This window comes from Pleuronectes platessa, chromosome 11 (genome assembly GCF_947347685.1).
Source record: "Pleuronectes platessa chromosome 11, fPlePla1.1, whole genome shotgun sequence".
In the NCBI taxonomy this organism is placed as follows: domain Eukaryota; kingdom Metazoa; phylum Chordata; class Actinopteri; order Pleuronectiformes; family Pleuronectidae; genus Pleuronectes; species Pleuronectes platessa.
This window is the reverse complement of record NC_070636.1, coordinates 24869376-24887389: the sequence shown is the minus strand read 5'-3', so window position 1 is coordinate 24887389 and position 18014 is coordinate 24869376. Positions and strand designations below refer to the sequence as shown.

Sequence of the window (18014 nt, the reverse complement as noted above, 5' to 3'; positions counted from 1 at the left end):
GCCTTATGAAATTGTGAAAAGTCAAAGAATTGTCTAGGTCAGAAATCAAGTGTCCACAAAGAGCTTAGGCGGAGGTGATGAGCAGCAGCCATTGTTATGCACACCTACAAACGGGGTACCACAGCAAGGGAGAATTGCGCCAAGAGCTTGGCGTGGACATCCAACACTTGTGGATTATCGCTTCTCGGCCTTTTGGCTAAGATCAAGTGTAGTATCTGTTCTTATCAGTTTAATATCTGATATGTCCTCTATATGAGGACTACATATTAAGCAGATTTTTGGCAAGAGGAGCAGAAATTTGGAGCTTGCTCCCTTCTCTCCACGCATCGACCTAGCATTGCAGTGCCGCTGGGAACGGTGCACTCTGTTCTTACCTTGTAGAAAAGCAAACACTCAAACAATTGTGGAGTTTTAAAGGTGAATTCTACACTGGGTCAATGAAACTGAGGGAATGGCCTGGCAGAGTTTGACAAGTGTGCAAAACCGCTCTGATGACTCACTGCCTTGTGAAGTGATCATGCATGACTCTGCACGGGGTCACAATGAGCTTCAACTGGATTCCAAATTGAATCAGAAGCGTTTGTCAAAAACTGAAACTGGTTTTCACTCAAGATCCTCTGGGAGACTTGGTGAGAAAGCAGAGTCAGCTTTTTGGACCCAATGTAAGTGGTTCAGGGATGTATCGCTTAAAAAGGCTTAAAAGCCAATCACTAGTCAGGGCAGGAGCAAATAAAGACTTGTATAATTTTGGTTGGCAGATGGGGGCGTGGTGGGAATGTTGTATACTAGAATCTGACATGCGGAAAGCAAAGAGAGGCCCACCGCGTAGGTGGTGACTGTGACCGAGAGGCTCCTCCGCTGCTCTCGAACAGAGGGCCATGCTGACTCTGGTTTCTCTTCATAACGCACAAGTCTTTCGCCTTTTACTAAAGACTTCCGTGGAGAGGAACAAACATGAGTTGAATCTATTTTTGGCAGGCTTTGCTTTATGGCTGAGCCTTATGAAATTGTGAAAAGTCAAAGAATTGTCTAGGTCAGAAATCAAGTGTCCACAAAGGAGAGCTTAGGCGGAGGTGATGAGCAGCAGCCATTGTTATGCACACCTACAAACGGGGTACCACAGCAAGGGAGAATTGCGCCAAGAGCTTGGCGTGGACATCCAACACTTGTGGATTATCGCTTCTCGGCCTTTTGGCTAAGATCAAGTGTAGTATCTGTTCTTATCAGTTTAATATCTGATATGTCCTCAATATGAGGACTACATATTAAGCAGATTTTTGGCAAGAGGAGCAGAAATTTGGAGCTTGCTCCCTTCTCTCCACGCATCGACCTAGCATTGCAGTGCTGCTGGGAACGGTGCACTCTGTTCTTACCTTGTAGAAAAGCAAACACTCAAACAATTGTGGAGTTTTAAAGGTGAATTCTACACTGGGTCAATGAAACTGAGGGAATAGCCTGGCAGAGTTTGACAAGTGTGCAAAACCGCTCTGATGACTCACTGCCTTGTGAAGTGATCATGCATGACTCTGCAAGGGGTCACAATGAGCTTCAACTGGATTCCAAATTGAATCAGAAGCGTTTGTCAAAAACTGAAACTGTTTTCACTCAAGATCCTCTGGGAGACTTGGTGAGAAAGCAGAGTCATTTTTTTGGACCCAATGTAAGTGGTTCAGGGATGTATCGCTTAAAAAGGCTTAAAAGCCAATCACTAGTCAGGGCAGGAGCAAATAAAGACTTGTATAATTTTGGTTGGCAGATGGGGGCGTGGTGGGAATGTTGTATACTAGAATCTGACATGCGGAAAGCAAAGAGAGGCCCACCGCGTAGGTGGTGACTGTGACCGAGAGGCTCCTTCACTGCTCTCGAACAGAGGGCCATGCTGACTCTGGTTTCTCTTCATAACGCACAAGTCTTTCGCCTTTTACTAAAGACTTCCGTGGAGAGGAACAAACATGAGTTGAATCTATTTTTGGCAGGCTTTGCTTTATGGCTGAGCCTTATGAAATTGTGAAAAGTCAAAGAATTGTCTAGGTCAGAAATCAAGTGTCCACAAAGGAGAGCTTAGGCGGAGGTGATGAGCAGCAGCCATTGTTATGCACACCTACAAACGGGGTACCACAGCAAGGGAGAATTGCGCCAAGAGCTTGGCGTGGACATCCAACACTTGTGGATTATCGCTTCTCGGCCTTTTGGCTAAGATCAAGTGTAGTATCTGTTCTTATCAGTTTAATATCTGATATGTCCTCTATATGAGGACTACATATTAAGCAGATTTTTGGCAAGAGGAGCAGAAATTTGGAGCTTGCTCCCTTCTCTCCACGCATCGACCTAGCATTGCAGTGCTGCTGGGAACGGTGCACTCTGTTCTTACCTTGTAGAAAAGCAAACACTCAAACAATTGTGGAGTTTTAAAGGTGAATTCTACACTGGGTCAATGAAACTGAGGGAATGGCCTAGCAGAGTTTGACAAGTGTGCAAAACCGCTCTGATGACTCACTGCCTTGTGAAGTGATCATGCATGACTCTGCACGGGGTCACAATGAGCTTCAACTGGATTCCAAATTGAATCAGAAGCGTTTGTCAAAAACTGAAACTGGTTTTCACTCAAGATCCTCTGGGAGACTTGGTGAGAAAGCAGAGTCAGCTTTTTGGACCCAATGTAAGTGGTTCAGGGATGTATCGCTTAAAAAGGCTTAAAAGCCAATCACTAGTCAGGGCAGGAGCAAATAAAGACTTGTATAATTTTGGTTGGCAGATGGGGGCGTGGTGGGAATGTTGTATACTAGAATCTGACATGCGGAAAGCAAAGAGAGGCCCACCGCGTAGGTGGTGACTGTGACCGAGAGGCTCCTTCACTGCTCTCGAACAGAGGGCCATGCTGACTCTGGTTTCTCTTCATAACGCACAAGTCTTTCGCCTTTTACTAAAGACTTCCGTGGAGAGGAACAAACATGAGTTGAATCTATTTTTGGCAGGCTTTGCTTTATGGCTGAGCCTTATGAAATTGTGAAAAGTCAAAGAATTGTCTAGGTCAGAAATCAAGTGTCCACAAAGAGCTTAGGCGGAGGTGATGAGCAGCAGCCATTGTTATGCACACCTACAAACGGGGTACCACAGCAAGGGAGAATTGCGCCAAGAGCTTGGCGTGGACATCCAACACTTGTGGATTATCGCTTCTCGGCCTTTTGGCTAAGATCAAGTGTAGTATCTGTTCTTATCAGTTTAATATCTGATATGTCCTCTATATGAGGACTACATATTAAGCAGATTTTTGGCAAGAGGAGCAGAAATTTGGAGCTTGCTCCCTTCTCTCCACGCATCGACCTAGCATTGCAGTGCCGCTGGGAACGGTGCACTCTGTTCTTACCTTGTAGAAAAGCAAACACTCAAACAATTGTGGAGTTTTAAAGGTGAATTCTACACTGGGTCAATGAAACTGAGGGAATGGCCTGGCAGAGTTTGACAAGTGTGCAAAACCGCTCTGATGACTCACTGCCTTGTGAAGTGATCATGCATGACTCTGCACGGGGTCACAATGAGCTTCAACTGGATTCCAAATTGAATCAGAAGCGTTTGTCAAAAACTGAAACTGGTTTTCACTCAAGATCCTCTGGGAGACTTGGTGAGAAAGCAGAGTCAGCTTTTTGGACCCAATGTAAGTGGTTCAGGGATGTATCGCTTAAAAAGGCTTAAAAGCCAATCACTAGTCAGGGCAGGAGCAAATAAAGACTTGTATAATTTTGGTTGGCAGATGGGGGCGTGGTGGGAATGTTGTATACTAGAATCTGACATGCGGAAAGCAAAGAGAGGCCCACCGCGTAGGTGGTGACTGTGACCGAGAGGCTCCTCCGCTGCTCTCGAACAGAGGGCCATGCTGACTCTGGTTTCTCTTCATAACGCACAAGTCTTTCGCCTTTTACTAAAGACTTCCGTGGAGAGGAACAAACATGAGTTGAATCTATTTTTGGCAGGCTTTGCTTTATGGCTGAGCCTTATGAAATTGTGAAAAGTCAAAGAATTGTCTAGGTCAGAAATCAAGTGTCCACAAAGGAGAGCTTAGGCGGAGGTGATGAGCAGCAGCCATTGTTATGCACACCTACAAACGGGGTACCACAGCAAGGGAGAATTGCGCCAAGAGCTTGGCGTGGACATCCAACACTTGTGGATTATCGCTTCTCGGCCTTTTGGCTAAGATCAAGTGTAGTATCTGTTCTTATCAGTTTAATATCTGATATGTCCTCAATATGAGGACTACATATTAAGCAGATTTTTGGCAAGAGGAGCAGAAATTTGGAGCTTGCTCCCTTCTCTCCACGCATCGACCTAGCATTGCAGTGCCGCTGGGAACGGTGCACTCTGTTCTTACCTTGTAGAAAAGCAAACACTCAAACAATTGTGGAGTTTTAAAGGTGAATTCTACACTGGGACAATGAAACTGAGGGAATGGCCTGGCAGAGTTTGACAAGTGTGCGAAACCGCTCTGATGACTCACTGCCTTGTGAAGTGATCATGCATGACTCTGCACGGGGTCACAATGAGCTTCAACTGGATTCCAAATTGAATCAGAAGCGTTTGTCAAAAACTGAAACTGGTTTTCACTCAAGATCCTCTGGGAGACTTGGTGAGAAAGCAGAGTCAGCTTTTTGGACCCAATGTAAGTGGTTCAGGGATGTATCGCTTAAAAAGGCTTAAAAGCCAATCACTAGTCAGGGCAGGAGCAAATAAAGACTTGTATAATTTTGGTTGGCAGATGGGGGCGTGGTGGGAATGTTGTATACTAGAATCTGACATGCGGAAAGCAAAGAGAGGCCCACCGCGTAGGTGGTGACTGTGACCGAGAGGCTCCTCCGCTGCTCTCGAACAGAGTGCCATGCTGACTCTGGTTTCTCTTCATAACGCACAAGTCTTTCGCCTTTTACTAAAGACTTCCGTGGAGAGGAACAAACATGAGTTGAATCTATTTTTGGCAGGCTTTGCTTTATGGCTGAGCCTTATGAAATTGTGAAAAGTCAAAGAATTGTCTAGGTCAGAAATCAAGTGTCCACAAAGGAGAGCTTAGGCGGAGGTGATGAGCAGCAGCCATTGTTATGCACACCTACAAACGGGGTACCACAGCAAGGGAGATTTGCGCCAAGAGCTTGGCGTGGACATCCAACACTTGTGGATTATCGCTTCTCGGCCTTTTGGCTAAGATCAAGTGTAGTATCTGTTCGTATCAGTTTAATATCTGATATGTCCTCTATATGAGGACTACATGTTAAGCAGATTTTTGGCAAGAGGAGCAGAAATTTGGAGCTTGCTCCCTTCTCTCCACGCATCGACCTAGCATTGCAGTGCCGCTGGGAACGGTGCACTCTGTTCTTACCTTGTAGAAAAGCAAACACTCAAACAATTGTGTAGTTTTAAAGGTGAATTCTACACTGGGTCAATGAAACTGAGGGAATGGCCCGGCAGAGTTTGACAAGTGTGCGAAACCGCTCTAATGACTCACTGCCTTGTGAAGTGATCATGCATGACTCTGCACGGGGTCACAATGAGCTTCAACTGGATTCCAAATTGAATCAGAAGCGTTTGTCAAAAACTGAAACTGGTTTTCACTCAAGATCCTCTGGGAGACTTGGTGAGAAAGCAGAGTCAGCTTTTTGGACCCAATGTAAGTGGTTCAGGGATGTATCGCTTAAAAAGGCTTAAAAGCCAATCACTAGTCAGGGCAGGAGCAAATAAAGACTTGTATAATTTTGGTTGGCAGATGGGGGCGTGGTGGGAATGTTGTATACTAGAATCTGACATGCGGAAAGCAAAGAGAGGCCCACCGCGTAGGTGGTGACTGTGACCGAGAGGCTCCTCCGCTTCTCTCGAACAGAGGGCCATGCTGACACTGGTTTCTCTTCATAACGCACAAGTCTTTCGCCTTTTACTAAAGACTTCCGTGGAGAGGAACAAACATGAGTTGAATCTATTTTTGGCAGGCTTTGCTTTATGGCTGAGCCTTATGAAATTGTGAAAAGTCAAAGAATTGTCTAGGTCAGAAATCAAGTGTCCACAAAGTAGAGCTTAGGCGGAGGTGATGAGCAGCAGCCATTGTTATGCACACCTACAAACGGGGTACCACAGCAAGGGAGATTTGCGCCAAGAGCTTGGCGTGGACATCCAACACTTGTGGATTATCGCTTCTCGGCCTTTTGGCTAAGATCAAGTGTAGTATCTGTTCTTATCAGTTTAATATCTGATATGTCCTCTATATGAGGACTACATATTAAGCAGATTTTTGGCAAGAGGAGCAGAAATTTGGAGCTTGCTCCCTTCTCTCCACGCATCGACCTAGCATTGCAGTGCCGCTGGGAACGGTGCACTCTGTTCTTACCTTGTAGAAAAGCAAACACTCAAACAATTGTGGAGTTTTAAAGGTGAATTCTACACTGGGTCAATGAAACTGAGGGAAAGGCCTGGCAGAGTTTGACAAGTGTGCGAAACCGCTCTGATGACTCACTGCCTTGTGAAGTGATCATGCATGACTCTGCACGGGGTCACAATGAGCTTCAACTGGATTCCAAATTGAATCAGAAGCGTTTGTCAAAAACTGAAACTGGTTTTCACTCAAGATCCTCTGGGAGACTTGGTGAGAAAGCAGAGTCAGCTTTTTGGACCCAATGTAAGTGGTTCAGGGATGTATCGCTTAAAAAGGCTTAAAAGCCAATCACTAGTCAGGGCAGGAGCAAATAAAGACTTGTATAATTTTGTTTGGCAGCTGGGGGCGTGGTGGGAATGTTGTATACTAGAATCTGACATGCGGAAAGCAAAGAGAGGCCCACCGCGTAGGTGGTGACTGTGACCGAGAGGCTCCTCCGCTGCTCTCGAACAGAGGGCCATGCTGACTCTGGTTTCTCTTCATAACGCACAAGTCTTTCGCCTTTTACTAAAGACTTCCGTGGAGAGGAACAAACATGAGTTGAATCTATTTTTGGCAGGCTTTGCTTTATGGCTGAGCCTTATGAAATTGTGAAAAGTCAAAGAATTGTCTAGGTCAGAAATCAAGTGTCCACAAAGTAGAGCTTAGGCGGAGGTGATGAGCAGCAGCCATTGTTATGCACACCTACAAACGGGGTACCACAGCAAGGGAGATTTGCGCCAAGAGCTTGGCGTGGACATCCAACACTTGTGGATTATCGCTTCTCGGCCTTTTGGCTAAGATCGAGTGTAGTATCTGTTCTTATCGGTTTAATATCTGATATGTCCTCTATATGAGGACTACATATTAAGCAGATTTTTGGCAAGAGGAGCAGAAATTTGGAGCTTGCTCCCTTCTCTCCACGTATCGACCTAGCATTGCAGTGCCGCTGGGAACGGTGCACTCTGTTCTTACCTTGTAGAAAAGCAAACACTCAAACAATTGTGGAGTTTTAAAGGTGAATTCTACACTGGGTCAATGAAACTGAGGGAAAGGCCTGGCAGAGTTTGACAAGTGTGCGAAACCGCTCTGATGACTCACTGCCTTGTGAAGTGATCATGCATGACTCTGCACGGGGTCACAATGAGCTTCAACTGGATTCCAAATTGAATCAGAAGCGTTTGTCAAAAACTGAAACTGGTTTTCACTCAAGATCCTCTGGGAGACTTGGTGAGAAAGCAGAGTCAGCTTTTTGGACCCAATGTAAGTGGTTCAGGGATGTATCGCTTAAAAAGGCTTAAAAGCCAATCACTAGTCAGGGCAGGAGCAAATAAAGACTTGTATAATTTTGGTTGGCAGATGGGGGCGTGGTGGGAATGTTGTATACTAGAATCTGACATGCGGAAAGCAAAGAGAGGCCCACCGCGTAGGTGGTGACTGTGACCGAGAGGCTCCTCCGCTGCTCTCGAACAGAGGGCCATGCTGACTCTGGTTTCTCTTCATAACGCACAAGTCTTTCGCCTTTTACTAAAGACTTCCGTGGAGAGGAACAAACATGAGTTGAATCTATTTTTGGCAGGCTTTGCTTTATGGCTGAGCCTTATGAAATTGTGAAAAGTCAAAGAATTGTCTAGGTCAGAAATCAAGTGTCCACAAAGGAGAGCTTAGGCGGAGGTGATGAGCAGCAGCCATTGTTATGCACACCTACAAACGGGGTACCACAGCAAGGGAGATTTGCGCCAAGAGCTTGGCGTGGACATCCAACACTTGTGGATTATCGCTTCTCGGCCTTTTGGCTAAGATCAAGTGTAGTATCTGTTCGTATCAGTTTAATATCTGATATGTCCTCTATATGAGGACTACATATTAAGCAGATTTTTGGCAAGAGGAGCAGAAATTTGGAGCTTGCTCCCTTCTCTCCACGCATCGACCTAGCATTGCAGTGCCGCTGGGAACGGTGCACTCTGTTCTTACCTTGTAGAAAAGCAAACACTCAAACAATTGTGGAGTTTTAAAGGTCAATTCTACACTGGGTCAATGAAACTGAGGGAATGGCCTGGCAGAGTTTGACAAGTGTGCAAAACCACTCTGATGACTCACTGCCTTGTGAAGTGATCATGCATGACTCTGCACGGGGTCACAATGAGCTTCAACTGGATTCCAAATTGAATCAGAAGCGTTTGTCAAAAACTGAAACTGGTTTTCACTCAAGATCCTCTGGGAGACTTGGTGAGAAAGCAGAGTCAGCTTTTTGGACCCAATGTAAGTGGTTCAGGGATGTATCGCTTAAAAAGGCTTAAAAGCCAATCACTAGTCAGGGCAGGAGCAAATAAAGACTTGTATAATTTTGGTTGGCAGATGGGGGCGTGGTGGGAATGTTGTATACTAGAATCTGACATGCGGAAAGCAAAGAGAGGCCCACCGCGTAGGTGGTGACTGTGACCGAGAGGCTCCTCCGCTGCTCTCGAACAGAGGGCCATGCTGACTCTGGTTTCTCTTCATAACGCACAAGTCTTTCGCCTTTTACTAAAGACTTCCGTGGAGAGGAACAAACATGAGTTGAATCTATTTTTGGCAGGCTTTGCTTTATGGCTGAGCCTTATGAAATTGTGAAAAGTCAAAGAATTGTCTAGGTCAGAAATCAAGTGTCCACAAAGGAGAGCTTAGGCGGAGGTGATGAGCAGCAGCCAGTGTTATGCACACCTACAAACGGGGTACCACAGCAAGGGAGATTTGCGCCAAGAGCTTGGCGTGGACATCCAACACTTGTGGATTATCGCTTCTCGGCCTTTTGGCTAAGATCAAGTGTAGTATCTGTTCTTATCAGTTTAATATCTGATATGTCCTCTATATGAGGACTACATGTTAAGCAGATTTTTGGCAAGAGGAGCAGAAATTTGGAGCTTGCTCCCTTCTCTCCACGCATCGACCTAGCATTGCAGTGCCGCTGGGAACGGTGCACTCTGTTCTTACCTTGTAGAAAAGCAAACACTCAAACAATTGTGGAGTTTTAAAGGTGAATTCTACACTGGGTCAATGAAACTGAGGGAATGGCCTGGCAGAGTTTAACAAGTGTGCGAAACCGCTCTGATGACTCACTGCCTTGTGAAGTGATCATGCATGACTCTGCACGGGGTCACAATGAGCTTCAACTGGATTCCAAATTGAATCAGAAGCGTTTGTCAAAAACTGAAACTGGTTTTCACTCAAGATCCTCTGGGAGACTTGGTGAGAAAGCAGAGTCAGCTTTTTGGACCCAATGTAAGTGGTTCAGGGATGTATCGCTTAAAAAGGCTTAAAAGCCAATCACTAGTCAGGGCAGGAGCAAATAAAGACTTGTATAATTTTGGTTGGCAGATGGGGGCGTGGTGGGAATGTTGTATACTAGAATCTGACATGCGGAAAGCAAAGAGAGGCCCACCGCGTAGGTGGTGACTGTGACCGAGAGGCTCCTCCGCTGCTCTCGAACAGAGGGCCATGCTGACTCTGGTTTCTCTTCATAACGCACAAGTCTTTCGCCTTTTACTAAAGAATTCCGTGGAGAGGAACAAACATGAGTTGAATCTATTTTTGGCAGGCTTTGCTTTATGGCTGAGCCTTATGAAATTGTGAAAAGTCAGAGAATTGTCTAGGTCAGAAATCAAGTGTCCACAAAGTAGAGCTTAGGCGGAGGTGATGAGCAGCAGCCATTGTTATGCACACCTACAAACGGGGTACCACAGCAAGGGAGATTTGCGCCAAGAGCTTGGCGTGGACATCCAACATGTGTGGATTATCGCTTCTCGGCCTTTTGGCTAAGATCAAGTGTAGTATCTGTTCGTATCAGTTTAATATCTGATATGTCCTCTATATGAGGACTACATGTTAAGCAGATTTTTGGCAAGAGGAGCAGAAATTTGGAGCTTGCTCCCTTCTCTCCACGCATCGACCTAGCATTGCAGTGCCGCTGGGAACGGTGCACTCTGTTCTTACCTTGTAGAAAAGCAAACACTCAAACAATTGTGGAGTTTTAAAGGTGAATTCTACACTGGGTCAATGAAACTGAGGGAATGGCCCGGCAGAGTTTGACAAGTGTGCGAAACCGCTCTAATGACTCACTGCCTTGTGAAGTGATCATGCATGACTCTGCACGGGGTCACAATGAGCTTCAACTGGATTCCAAATTGAATCAGAAGCGTTTGTCAAAAACTGAAACTGGTTTTCACTCAAGATCCTCTGGGAGACTTGGTGAGAAAGCAGAGTCAGCTTTTTGGACCCAATGTAAGTGGTTCAGGGATGTATCGCTTAAAAAGGCTTAAAAGCCAATCACTAGTCAGGGCAGGAGCAAATAAAGACTTGTATAATTTTGGTTGGCAGATGGGGGCGTGGTGGGAATGTTGTATACTAGAATCTGACATGCGGAAAGCAAAGAGAGGCCCACCGCGTAGGTGGTGACTGTGACCGAGAGGCTCCTCCGCTGCTCTCGAACAGAGGGCCATGCTGACTCTGGTTTCTCTTCATAACGCACAAGTCTTTCGCCTTTTACTAAAGACTTCCGTGGAGAGGAACAAACATGAGTTGAATCTATTTTTGGCAGGCTTTGCTTTATGGCTGAGCCTTATGAAATTGTGAAAAGTCAAAGAATTGTCTAGGTCAGAAATCAAGTGTCCACAAAGGAGAGCTTAGGCGGAGGTGATGAGCAGCAGCCATTGTTATGCACACCTACAAACGGGGTACCACAGCAAGGGAGATTTGCGCCAAGAGCTTGGCGTGGACATCCAACACTTGTGGATTATCGCTTCTCGGCCTTTTGGCTAAGATCAAGTGTAGTATCTGTTCGTATCAGTTTAATATCTGATATGTCCTCTATATGAGGACTACATATTAAGCAGATTTTTGGCAAGAGGAGCAGAAATTTGGAGCTTGCTCCCTTCTCTCCACGCATCGACCTAGCATTGCAGTGCCGCTGGGAACGGTGCACTCTGTTCTTACCTTGTAGAAAAGCAAACACTCAAACAATTGTGGAGTTTTAAAGGTGAATTCTACACTGGGTCAATGAAACTGAGGGAATGGCCTGGCAGAGTTTAACAAGTGTGCGAAACCGCTCTGATGACTCACTGCCTTGTGAAGTGATCATGCATGACTCTGCACGGGGTCACAATGAGCTTCAACTGGATTCCAAATTGAATCAGAAGCGTTTGTCAAAAACTGAAACTGGTTTTCACTCAAGATCCTCTGGGAGACTTGGTGAGAAAGCAGAGTCAGCTTTTTGGACCCAATGTAAGTGGTTCAGGGATGTATCGCTTAAAAAGGCTTAAAAGCCAATCACTAGTCAGGGCAGGAGCAAATAAAGACTTGTATAATTTTGGTTGGCAGATGGGGGCGTGGTGGGAATGTTGTATACTAGAATCTGACATGCGGAAAGCAAAGAGAGGCCCACCGCGTAGGTGGTGACTGTGACCGAGAGGCTCCTCCGCTGCTCTCGAACAGAGGGCCATGCTGACTCTGGTTTCTCTTCATAACGCACAAGTCTTTCGCCTTTTACTAAAGAATTCCGTGGAGAGGAACAAACATGAGTTGAATCTATTTTTGGCAGGCTTTGCTTTATGGCTGAGCCTTATGAAATTGTGAAAAGTCAGAGAATTGTCTAGGTCAGAAATCAAGTGTCCACAAAGTAGAGCTTAGGCGGAGGTGATGAGCAGCAGCCATTGTTATGCACACCTACAAACGGGGTACCACAGCAAGGGAGATTTGCGCCAAGAGCTTGGCGTGGACATCCAACACTTGTGGATTATCGCTTCTCGGCCTTTTGGCTAAGATCAAGTGTAGTATCTGTTCTTATCAGTTTAATATCTGATATGTCCTCTATATGAGGACTACATATTAAGCAGATTTTTGGCAAGAGGAGCAGAAATTTGGAGCTTGCTCCCTTCTCTCCACGCATCGACCTAGCATTGCAGTGCCGCTGGGAACGGTGCACTCTGTTCTTACCTTGTAGAAAAGCAAACACTCAAACAATTGTGGAGTTTTAAAGGTGAATTCTACACTGGGTCAATGAAACTGAGGGAAAGGCCTGGCAGAGTTTGACAAGTGTGCGAAACCGCTCTGATGACTCACTGCCTTGTGAAGTGATCATGCATGACTCTGCACGGGGTCACAATGAGCTTCAACTGGATTCCAAATTGAATCAGAAGCGTTTGTCAAAAACTGAAACTGGTTTTCACTCAAGATCCTCTGGGAGACTTGGTGAGAAAGCAGAGTCAGCTTTTTGGACCCAATGTAAGTGGTTCAGGGATGTATCGCTTAAAAAGGCTTAAAAGCCAATCACTAGTCAGGGCAGGAGCAAATAAAGACTTGTATAATTTTGGTTGGCAGATGGGGGCGTGGTGGGAATGTTGTATACTAGAATCTGACATGCGGAAAGCAAAGAGAGGCCCACCGCGTAGGTGGTGACTGTGACCGAGAGGCTCCTCCGCTGCTCTCGAACAGAGGGCCATGCTGACTCTGGTTTCTCTTCATAACGCAAAAGTCTTTCGCCTTTTACTAAAGACTTCCGTGGAGAGGAACACACATGAGTTGAATCTATTTTTGGCAGGCTTTGCTTTATGGCTGAGCCTTATGAAATTGTGAAAAGTCAAAGAATTGTCTAGGTCAGAAATCAAGTGTCCACAAAGGAGAGCTTAGGTGGAGGTGATGAGCAGCAGCCATTGTTATGCACACCTACAAACGGGGTACCACAGCAAGGGAGATTTGCGCCAAGAGCTTGGCGTGGACATCCAACACTTGTGGATTATCGCTTCTCGGCCTTTTGGCTAAGATCAAGTGTAGTATCTGTTCTTATCAGTTTAATATCTGATATGTCCTCTATATGAGGACTACATATTAAGCAGATTTTTGGCAAGAGGAGCAGAAATTTGGAGCTTGATCCCTTCTCTCCACGCATCAACCTAGCATTGCAGTGCCGCTGGGAACGGTGCACTCTGTTCTTACCTTGTAGAAAAGCAAACACTCAAACAATTGTGGAGTTTTAAAGGTGAATTCTACACTGGGTCAATGAAACTGAGGGAATGGCCTGGCAGAGTTTGACAAGTGTGCAAAACCGCTCTGATGACTCACTGCCTTGTGAAGTGATCATGCATGACTCTGCACGGGGTCACAATGAGCTTCAACTGGATTCCAAATTGAATCAGAAGCGTTTGTCAAAAACTGAAACTGGTTTTCACTCAAGATCCTCTGGGAGACTTGGTGAGAAAGCAGAGTCAGCTTTTTGGACCCAATGTAAGTGGTTCAGGGATGTATCGCTTAAAAAGGCTTAAAAGCCAATCACTAGTCAGGGCAGGAGCAAATAAAGACTTGTATAATCTTGGTTGGCAGATGGGGGCGTGGTGGGAATGTTGTATACTAGAATCTGACATGCGGAAAGCAAAGAGAGGCCCACCGCGTAGGTGGTGACTGTGACCGAGAGGCTCCTCCGCTGCTCTCGAACAAAGGGCCATGCTGACTCTGGTTTCTCTTCATAACGCAAAAGTCTTTCGCCTTTTACTAAAGACTTCCGTGGAGAGGAACACACATGAGTTGAATCTATTTTTGGCAGGCTTTGCTTTATGGCTGAGCCTTATGAAATTGTGAAAAGTCAAAGAATTGTCTAGGTCAGAAATCAAGTGTCCACAAAGGAGAGCTTAGGTGGAGGTGATGAGCAGCAGCCATTGTTATGCACACCTACAAACGGGGTACCACAGCAAGGGAGATTTGCGCCAAGAGCTTGGCGTGGACATCCAACACTTGTGGATTATCGCTTCTCGGCCTTTTGGCTAAGATCAAGTGTAGTATCTGTTCTTATCAGTTTAATATCTGATATGTCCTCTATATGAGGACTACATATTAAGCAGATTTTTGGCAAGAGGAGCAGAAATTTGGAGCTTGCTCCCTTCTCTCCATGCATCGACCTAGCATTGCAGTGCCGCTGGGAACGGTGCACTCTGTTCTTACCTTGTAGAAAAGCAAACACTCAAACAATTGTGGAGTTTTAAAGGTGAATTCTACACTGGGTCAATGAAACTGAGGGAATGGCCTGGCAGAGTTTGACAAGTGTGCAAAACCGCTCTGATGACTCACTGCCTTGTGAAGTGATCATGCATGACTCTGCACGGGGTCACAATGAGCTTCAACTGGATTCCAAATTGAATCAGAAGCGTTTGTCAAAAACTGAAACTGGTTTTCACTCAAGATCCTCTGGGAGACTTGGTGAGAAAGCAGAGTCAGCTTTTTGGACCCAATGTAAGTGGTTCAGGGATGTATCGCTTAAAAAGGCTTAAAAGCCAATCACTAGTCAGGGCAGGAGCAAATAAAGACTTGTATAATTTTGGTTGGCAGATGGGGGCGTGGTGGGAATATTGTATACTAGAATCTGACATGCAGAAAGCAAAGAGAGGCCCACCGCGTAGGTGGTGACTGTGACCGAGAGGCTCCTCCGCTGCTCTCGAACAGAGGGCCATGCTGACTCTGGTTTCTCTTCATAACGCACAAGTCTTTCGCCTTTTACTAAAGACTTCCGTGGAGAGGAACAAACATGAGTTGAATCTATTTTTGGCAGGCTTTGCTTTATGGCTGAGCCTTATGAAATTGTGAAAAGTCAAAGAATTGTCTAGGTCAGAAATCAAGTGTCCACAAAGGAGAGCTTAGGCGGAGGTGATGAGCAGCAGCCATTGTTATGCACACCTACAAACGGGGTACCACAGCAAGGGAGATTTGCGCCAAGAGCTTGGCGTGGACATCCAATGCTTGCGGATTATCGCTTCTCGGCCTTTTGGCTAAGATCAAGTGTAGTATCTGTTCTTATCAGTTTAATATCTGATATGTCCTCTATATGAGGACTACATATTAAGCAGATTTTTGGCAAGAGGAGCAGAAATTTGGAGCTTGCTCCCTTCTCTCCACGCATCGACCTAGCATTGCAGTGCCGCTGGGAACGGTGCACTCTGTTCTTACCTTGTAGAAAAGCAAACCCTCAAACAATTGTGGAGTTTTAAAGGTGAATTCTACACTGGGTCAATGAAACTGAGGGAATGGCCTGGCAGAGTTTGACAAGTGTGCAAAACCGCTCTGATGACTCACTGCCTTGTGAAGTGATCATGCATGACTCTGCACGGGGTCACAATGAGCTTCAACTGGATTCCAAATTGAATCAGAAGCGTTTGTCAAAAACTGAAACTGGTTTTCACTCAAGATCCTCTGGGAGACTTGGTGAGAAAGCAGAGTCAGCTTTTTGGACCCAATGTAAGTGGTTCAGGGATGTATCGCTTAACCCTTGTGTTGTCCCTGCTTCCCCATGTTGTTGGCTGTGAGCGTTTGGGTAGCGATTTGACCAACGCTTGTTTGCGATACCCTGCTTCAAACACACAGACGCACGCGCACACGTGCACACGCACAGCCCACCACACATCAGCACGCGCACGAAGGGCAGTGGAAAAGCGAACAGCCCTTGCAGATGTATTTGTCGCACCCGCTCCAAGTTGCGCGCCGGTGTGACGTAGGACCCCTGGGATGCCCGCGTTGGGGAGTCTCATCGGCATGGGTCTCTGAGACCCGAAGGCTTGCGCCGAGGGGCTTGTGCGGCTGCTTGCGTTGAGGGTCACTCTGATCGGGGTCCCTGTGACCCTGAGACTCGCGACGCTGGACTGACACGCTCCATCCGTTTGTGTAATCGAAACCTGCTCCTGCTCGATGATGAGAAGAAGAAGAAGAAGAAGAAGAAGAAGAAGAAGAAGAAGAAGAAGAAGAAGAAGAAGAAGAAGAAGAAGAAGAAGAAGAAGAAGACGACTCTTGCTGAGTAATAATAAAAAAGAAATTACTTTTTATTTGTTTATTTCTTATAGTGTGCATCTTGGGAGTGAGTGTGGTGAGTGAGCTGGAGAAAGTTTGCTGCAGGTGGAGGCTCCGGCCTCCACAAGCTTACGCGCCGACACAGCATCAAACTGTGTCCAGCTGTGGACTGCTCGGTGGAGGAGGTCAGTCCGGCTGTGGGTGAAGTGGTTGTGGGGTATGACAGTGTGAAGTCTGCCTCACGTATGAACAGTGCTGTGGTGGTGTTTATAGATAGCGTAGAAAAAGTTAACCAGCTACTTGAGGGGAGTGGTCACTCAGGGCTCCTTCACACCTGTGTTGTCCCTGGCTGATCCGGTCAAGAAGGTGCGCATATCTCATATCTGCCCCCGTTTCTGAAAAATGAGGGAACATCCCCTGCCTGCCTTGGGGGATGCTGGGGCCTCTTTGTCTCTCTTTCTCTCTGCTGTGCTGTGCATGGCTGCCCACTGCTCCACCATTGTGTCCTCCTGTGTTCATCAGATGGGACAAAAGCAGAGAACAAATTTTCCACCATTTGCATGTCGTGTGTGTGTGTGTGTGTGTGTGTGTGTGTGTGTGTGTGCATGTGTGTGGGGCCAATAAATGTATCTTCTCTCTCTCTCTGGAACTTCACTGAGAAAATAAAAGTGACTTGAAAAATCAAAATCTCTCTCTCTCTCTCTCTCTCTCTCTCTCTCTCTCTCTCTCTCTCTCTCTCTCTCTCTCTCTCTCTCTCTCTCTCTCTCTCTCTCTCTCTCTCTCTCTCTCTCTCTCTCTGTGTGACTGGCCGCTCTGTGATCATCAGCTGACTCTGTTAAAATGTCAGGGTTTTCGCTTCACTGTAGGGCCTTTATTTCTTCTGGAGTAATGTGTGTGAAGTTAGATGACGTGGGCGAGGGTGTTCCGGCCCCCACATGGGTGCGTTGCAAAACTCTTTATCACACCATTGTGTCGTAAGGAAGTAAAGATGATAAATAAAGTGTGTGTCTTTATCCCTGCTACACTCTCATTGTCAATTTTTTTTACGTTATGTTTCATGAAAATAGGTGTTACGATGATCACTTATCCAACCTTTTGTTATTGCTCACATGTCAGTGTTGTGCCTTCACTGTGGAGTCTTTCTTCTTTCAGGAGTCATAAGACTTCACACACTCACCCCCACCTTCACCACCTGACTTACAGTATTTCACCATCAGACACACTTTTCATGCTGGACGCTGTCAGCTAGGATCATTCGAGCTCAGAGTTATAGATGCTACGATGATCACTTATCCAACCTTTTGTTCTTGCTCAGTGATCGTTGAAAAAACAAAATTACAATACAGTGCAGCAGCACATAAAATGATACAGGGGAAGTATACTGGTCTAGCCATTATCAGTTACGTTCATATGCCGCATAAACTGAACCAGATACTGAAGTGGGTGGTGAGATGTATCAACTACATGTACAACAAATGAGTCATTGCTTTTCAATATAATGAAAGTTTAATTTTAATTAATATTATGTTCCTTTATATAAGATCATGGCTTAGATTCATATGTTTTTTTGTCAGATGTCCATTCAGTTTAGGGGTAAAAATCAGGATGAAATACAAGGAAGATGAAATAAAAAAATAATAAAAGCGTTTGTGGATTTTTTTAGCACATTTACAAGTCTACTCTGTTGTGCCTTCACTGTGGAGTCTCTCTTCTTTCAGGAGTCATAAGACTTCACACACTCACCCCCACTTTCACCACCTGACTTACAGTATTTCACCATCAGACACACTTTTCATGCTGGACGCTGTCAGCTAGGATCAATCGA

The 18014-nt window shown here is 45.7% G+C and overlaps 31 non-coding genes across 31 annotated transcripts; all 31 read left to right on the top strand.

Moving 5' to 3' along the window:
* The first annotated feature begins 176 nt into the window (after positions 1-176).
* LOC128452859 (U2 spliceosomal RNA) lies at positions 177-368 on the top strand. The gene has a single exon (XR_008341340.1). It is a non-coding gene; the product is annotated as a U2 spliceosomal RNA (small nuclear RNA).
* A 514-nt stretch (positions 369-882) lies between these two features.
* Positions 883-995, top strand: LOC128452004 (U5 spliceosomal RNA). Its single transcript, XR_008340515.1, has one exon. It is a non-coding gene; the product is annotated as a U5 spliceosomal RNA (small nuclear RNA).
* Positions 996-1175: 180 nt separating this feature from the next.
* LOC128452819 (U2 spliceosomal RNA) lies at positions 1176-1367 on the top strand. Its single transcript, XR_008341303.1, has one exon. It is a non-coding gene; the product is annotated as a U2 spliceosomal RNA (small nuclear RNA).
* Positions 1368-1880: 513 nt separating this feature from the next.
* Positions 1881-1993, top strand: LOC128452003 (U5 spliceosomal RNA). The gene has a single exon (XR_008340514.1). It is a non-coding gene; the product is annotated as a U5 spliceosomal RNA (small nuclear RNA).
* Positions 1994-2173: 180 nt separating this feature from the next.
* Positions 2174-2365, top strand: LOC128451723 (U2 spliceosomal RNA). Its single transcript, XR_008340257.1, has one exon. It is a non-coding gene; the product is annotated as a U2 spliceosomal RNA (small nuclear RNA).
* A 514-nt stretch (positions 2366-2879) lies between these two features.
* On the top strand, positions 2880-2992 carry LOC128452001 (U5 spliceosomal RNA). The gene has a single exon (XR_008340512.1). It is a non-coding gene; the product is annotated as a U5 spliceosomal RNA (small nuclear RNA).
* A 177-nt stretch (positions 2993-3169) lies between these two features.
* On the top strand, positions 3170-3361 carry LOC128452858 (U2 spliceosomal RNA). Its single transcript, XR_008341339.1, has one exon. It is a non-coding gene; the product is annotated as a U2 spliceosomal RNA (small nuclear RNA).
* Positions 3362-3875: 514 nt separating this feature from the next.
* On the top strand, positions 3876-3988 carry LOC128452000 (U5 spliceosomal RNA). The gene has a single exon (XR_008340511.1). It is a non-coding gene; the product is annotated as a U5 spliceosomal RNA (small nuclear RNA).
* Positions 3989-4168: 180 nt separating this feature from the next.
* On the top strand, positions 4169-4360 carry LOC128452811 (U2 spliceosomal RNA). Its single transcript, XR_008341295.1, has one exon. It is a non-coding gene; the product is annotated as a U2 spliceosomal RNA (small nuclear RNA).
* A 514-nt stretch (positions 4361-4874) lies between these two features.
* LOC128451999 (U5 spliceosomal RNA) lies at positions 4875-4987 on the top strand. Its single transcript, XR_008340510.1, has one exon. It is a non-coding gene; the product is annotated as a U5 spliceosomal RNA (small nuclear RNA).
* A 180-nt stretch (positions 4988-5167) lies between these two features.
* On the top strand, positions 5168-5359 carry LOC128451930 (U2 spliceosomal RNA). Its single transcript, XR_008340451.1, has one exon. It is a non-coding gene; the product is annotated as a U2 spliceosomal RNA (small nuclear RNA).
* A 514-nt stretch (positions 5360-5873) lies between these two features.
* On the top strand, positions 5874-5986 carry LOC128452528 (U5 spliceosomal RNA). The gene has a single exon (XR_008341020.1). It is a non-coding gene; the product is annotated as a U5 spliceosomal RNA (small nuclear RNA).
* Positions 5987-6166: 180 nt separating this feature from the next.
* LOC128452857 (U2 spliceosomal RNA) lies at positions 6167-6358 on the top strand. Its single transcript, XR_008341338.1, has one exon. It is a non-coding gene; the product is annotated as a U2 spliceosomal RNA (small nuclear RNA).
* Positions 6359-6872: 514 nt separating this feature from the next.
* LOC128451998 (U5 spliceosomal RNA) lies at positions 6873-6985 on the top strand. Its single transcript, XR_008340509.1, has one exon. It is a non-coding gene; the product is annotated as a U5 spliceosomal RNA (small nuclear RNA).
* A 180-nt stretch (positions 6986-7165) lies between these two features.
* On the top strand, positions 7166-7357 carry LOC128451937 (U2 spliceosomal RNA). Its single transcript, XR_008340458.1, has one exon. It is a non-coding gene; the product is annotated as a U2 spliceosomal RNA (small nuclear RNA).
* Positions 7358-7871: 514 nt separating this feature from the next.
* LOC128451997 (U5 spliceosomal RNA) lies at positions 7872-7984 on the top strand. The gene has a single exon (XR_008340508.1). It is a non-coding gene; the product is annotated as a U5 spliceosomal RNA (small nuclear RNA).
* A 180-nt stretch (positions 7985-8164) lies between these two features.
* On the top strand, positions 8165-8356 carry LOC128451925 (U2 spliceosomal RNA). Its single transcript, XR_008340446.1, has one exon. It is a non-coding gene; the product is annotated as a U2 spliceosomal RNA (small nuclear RNA).
* Positions 8357-8870: 514 nt separating this feature from the next.
* On the top strand, positions 8871-8983 carry LOC128451995 (U5 spliceosomal RNA). The gene has a single exon (XR_008340506.1). It is a non-coding gene; the product is annotated as a U5 spliceosomal RNA (small nuclear RNA).
* Positions 8984-9163: 180 nt separating this feature from the next.
* LOC128451806 (U2 spliceosomal RNA) lies at positions 9164-9355 on the top strand. Its single transcript, XR_008340335.1, has one exon. It is a non-coding gene; the product is annotated as a U2 spliceosomal RNA (small nuclear RNA).
* A 514-nt stretch (positions 9356-9869) lies between these two features.
* Positions 9870-9982, top strand: LOC128452535 (U5 spliceosomal RNA). Its single transcript, XR_008341027.1, has one exon. It is a non-coding gene; the product is annotated as a U5 spliceosomal RNA (small nuclear RNA).
* Positions 9983-10162: 180 nt separating this feature from the next.
* Positions 10163-10354, top strand: LOC128451929 (U2 spliceosomal RNA). Its single transcript, XR_008340450.1, has one exon. It is a non-coding gene; the product is annotated as a U2 spliceosomal RNA (small nuclear RNA).
* A 514-nt stretch (positions 10355-10868) lies between these two features.
* LOC128451994 (U5 spliceosomal RNA) lies at positions 10869-10981 on the top strand. Its single transcript, XR_008340505.1, has one exon. It is a non-coding gene; the product is annotated as a U5 spliceosomal RNA (small nuclear RNA).
* A 180-nt stretch (positions 10982-11161) lies between these two features.
* On the top strand, positions 11162-11353 carry LOC128451924 (U2 spliceosomal RNA). The gene has a single exon (XR_008340445.1). It is a non-coding gene; the product is annotated as a U2 spliceosomal RNA (small nuclear RNA).
* A 514-nt stretch (positions 11354-11867) lies between these two features.
* On the top strand, positions 11868-11980 carry LOC128452533 (U5 spliceosomal RNA). Its single transcript, XR_008341025.1, has one exon. It is a non-coding gene; the product is annotated as a U5 spliceosomal RNA (small nuclear RNA).
* A 180-nt stretch (positions 11981-12160) lies between these two features.
* On the top strand, positions 12161-12352 carry LOC128452856 (U2 spliceosomal RNA). Its single transcript, XR_008341337.1, has one exon. It is a non-coding gene; the product is annotated as a U2 spliceosomal RNA (small nuclear RNA).
* Positions 12353-12866: 514 nt separating this feature from the next.
* On the top strand, positions 12867-12979 carry LOC128452518 (U5 spliceosomal RNA). The gene has a single exon (XR_008341011.1). It is a non-coding gene; the product is annotated as a U5 spliceosomal RNA (small nuclear RNA).
* Positions 12980-13159: 180 nt separating this feature from the next.
* On the top strand, positions 13160-13351 carry LOC128451957 (U2 spliceosomal RNA). The gene has a single exon (XR_008340477.1). It is a non-coding gene; the product is annotated as a U2 spliceosomal RNA (small nuclear RNA).
* Positions 13352-13865: 514 nt separating this feature from the next.
* Positions 13866-13978, top strand: LOC128452517 (U5 spliceosomal RNA). Its single transcript, XR_008341010.1, has one exon. It is a non-coding gene; the product is annotated as a U5 spliceosomal RNA (small nuclear RNA).
* A 180-nt stretch (positions 13979-14158) lies between these two features.
* LOC128451776 (U2 spliceosomal RNA) lies at positions 14159-14350 on the top strand. The gene has a single exon (XR_008340307.1). It is a non-coding gene; the product is annotated as a U2 spliceosomal RNA (small nuclear RNA).
* A 514-nt stretch (positions 14351-14864) lies between these two features.
* Positions 14865-14977, top strand: LOC128451993 (U5 spliceosomal RNA). The gene has a single exon (XR_008340504.1). It is a non-coding gene; the product is annotated as a U5 spliceosomal RNA (small nuclear RNA).
* A 180-nt stretch (positions 14978-15157) lies between these two features.
* Positions 15158-15349, top strand: LOC128452855 (U2 spliceosomal RNA). The gene has a single exon (XR_008341336.1). It is a non-coding gene; the product is annotated as a U2 spliceosomal RNA (small nuclear RNA).
* Positions 15350-18014: the final 2665 nt, after the last annotated feature.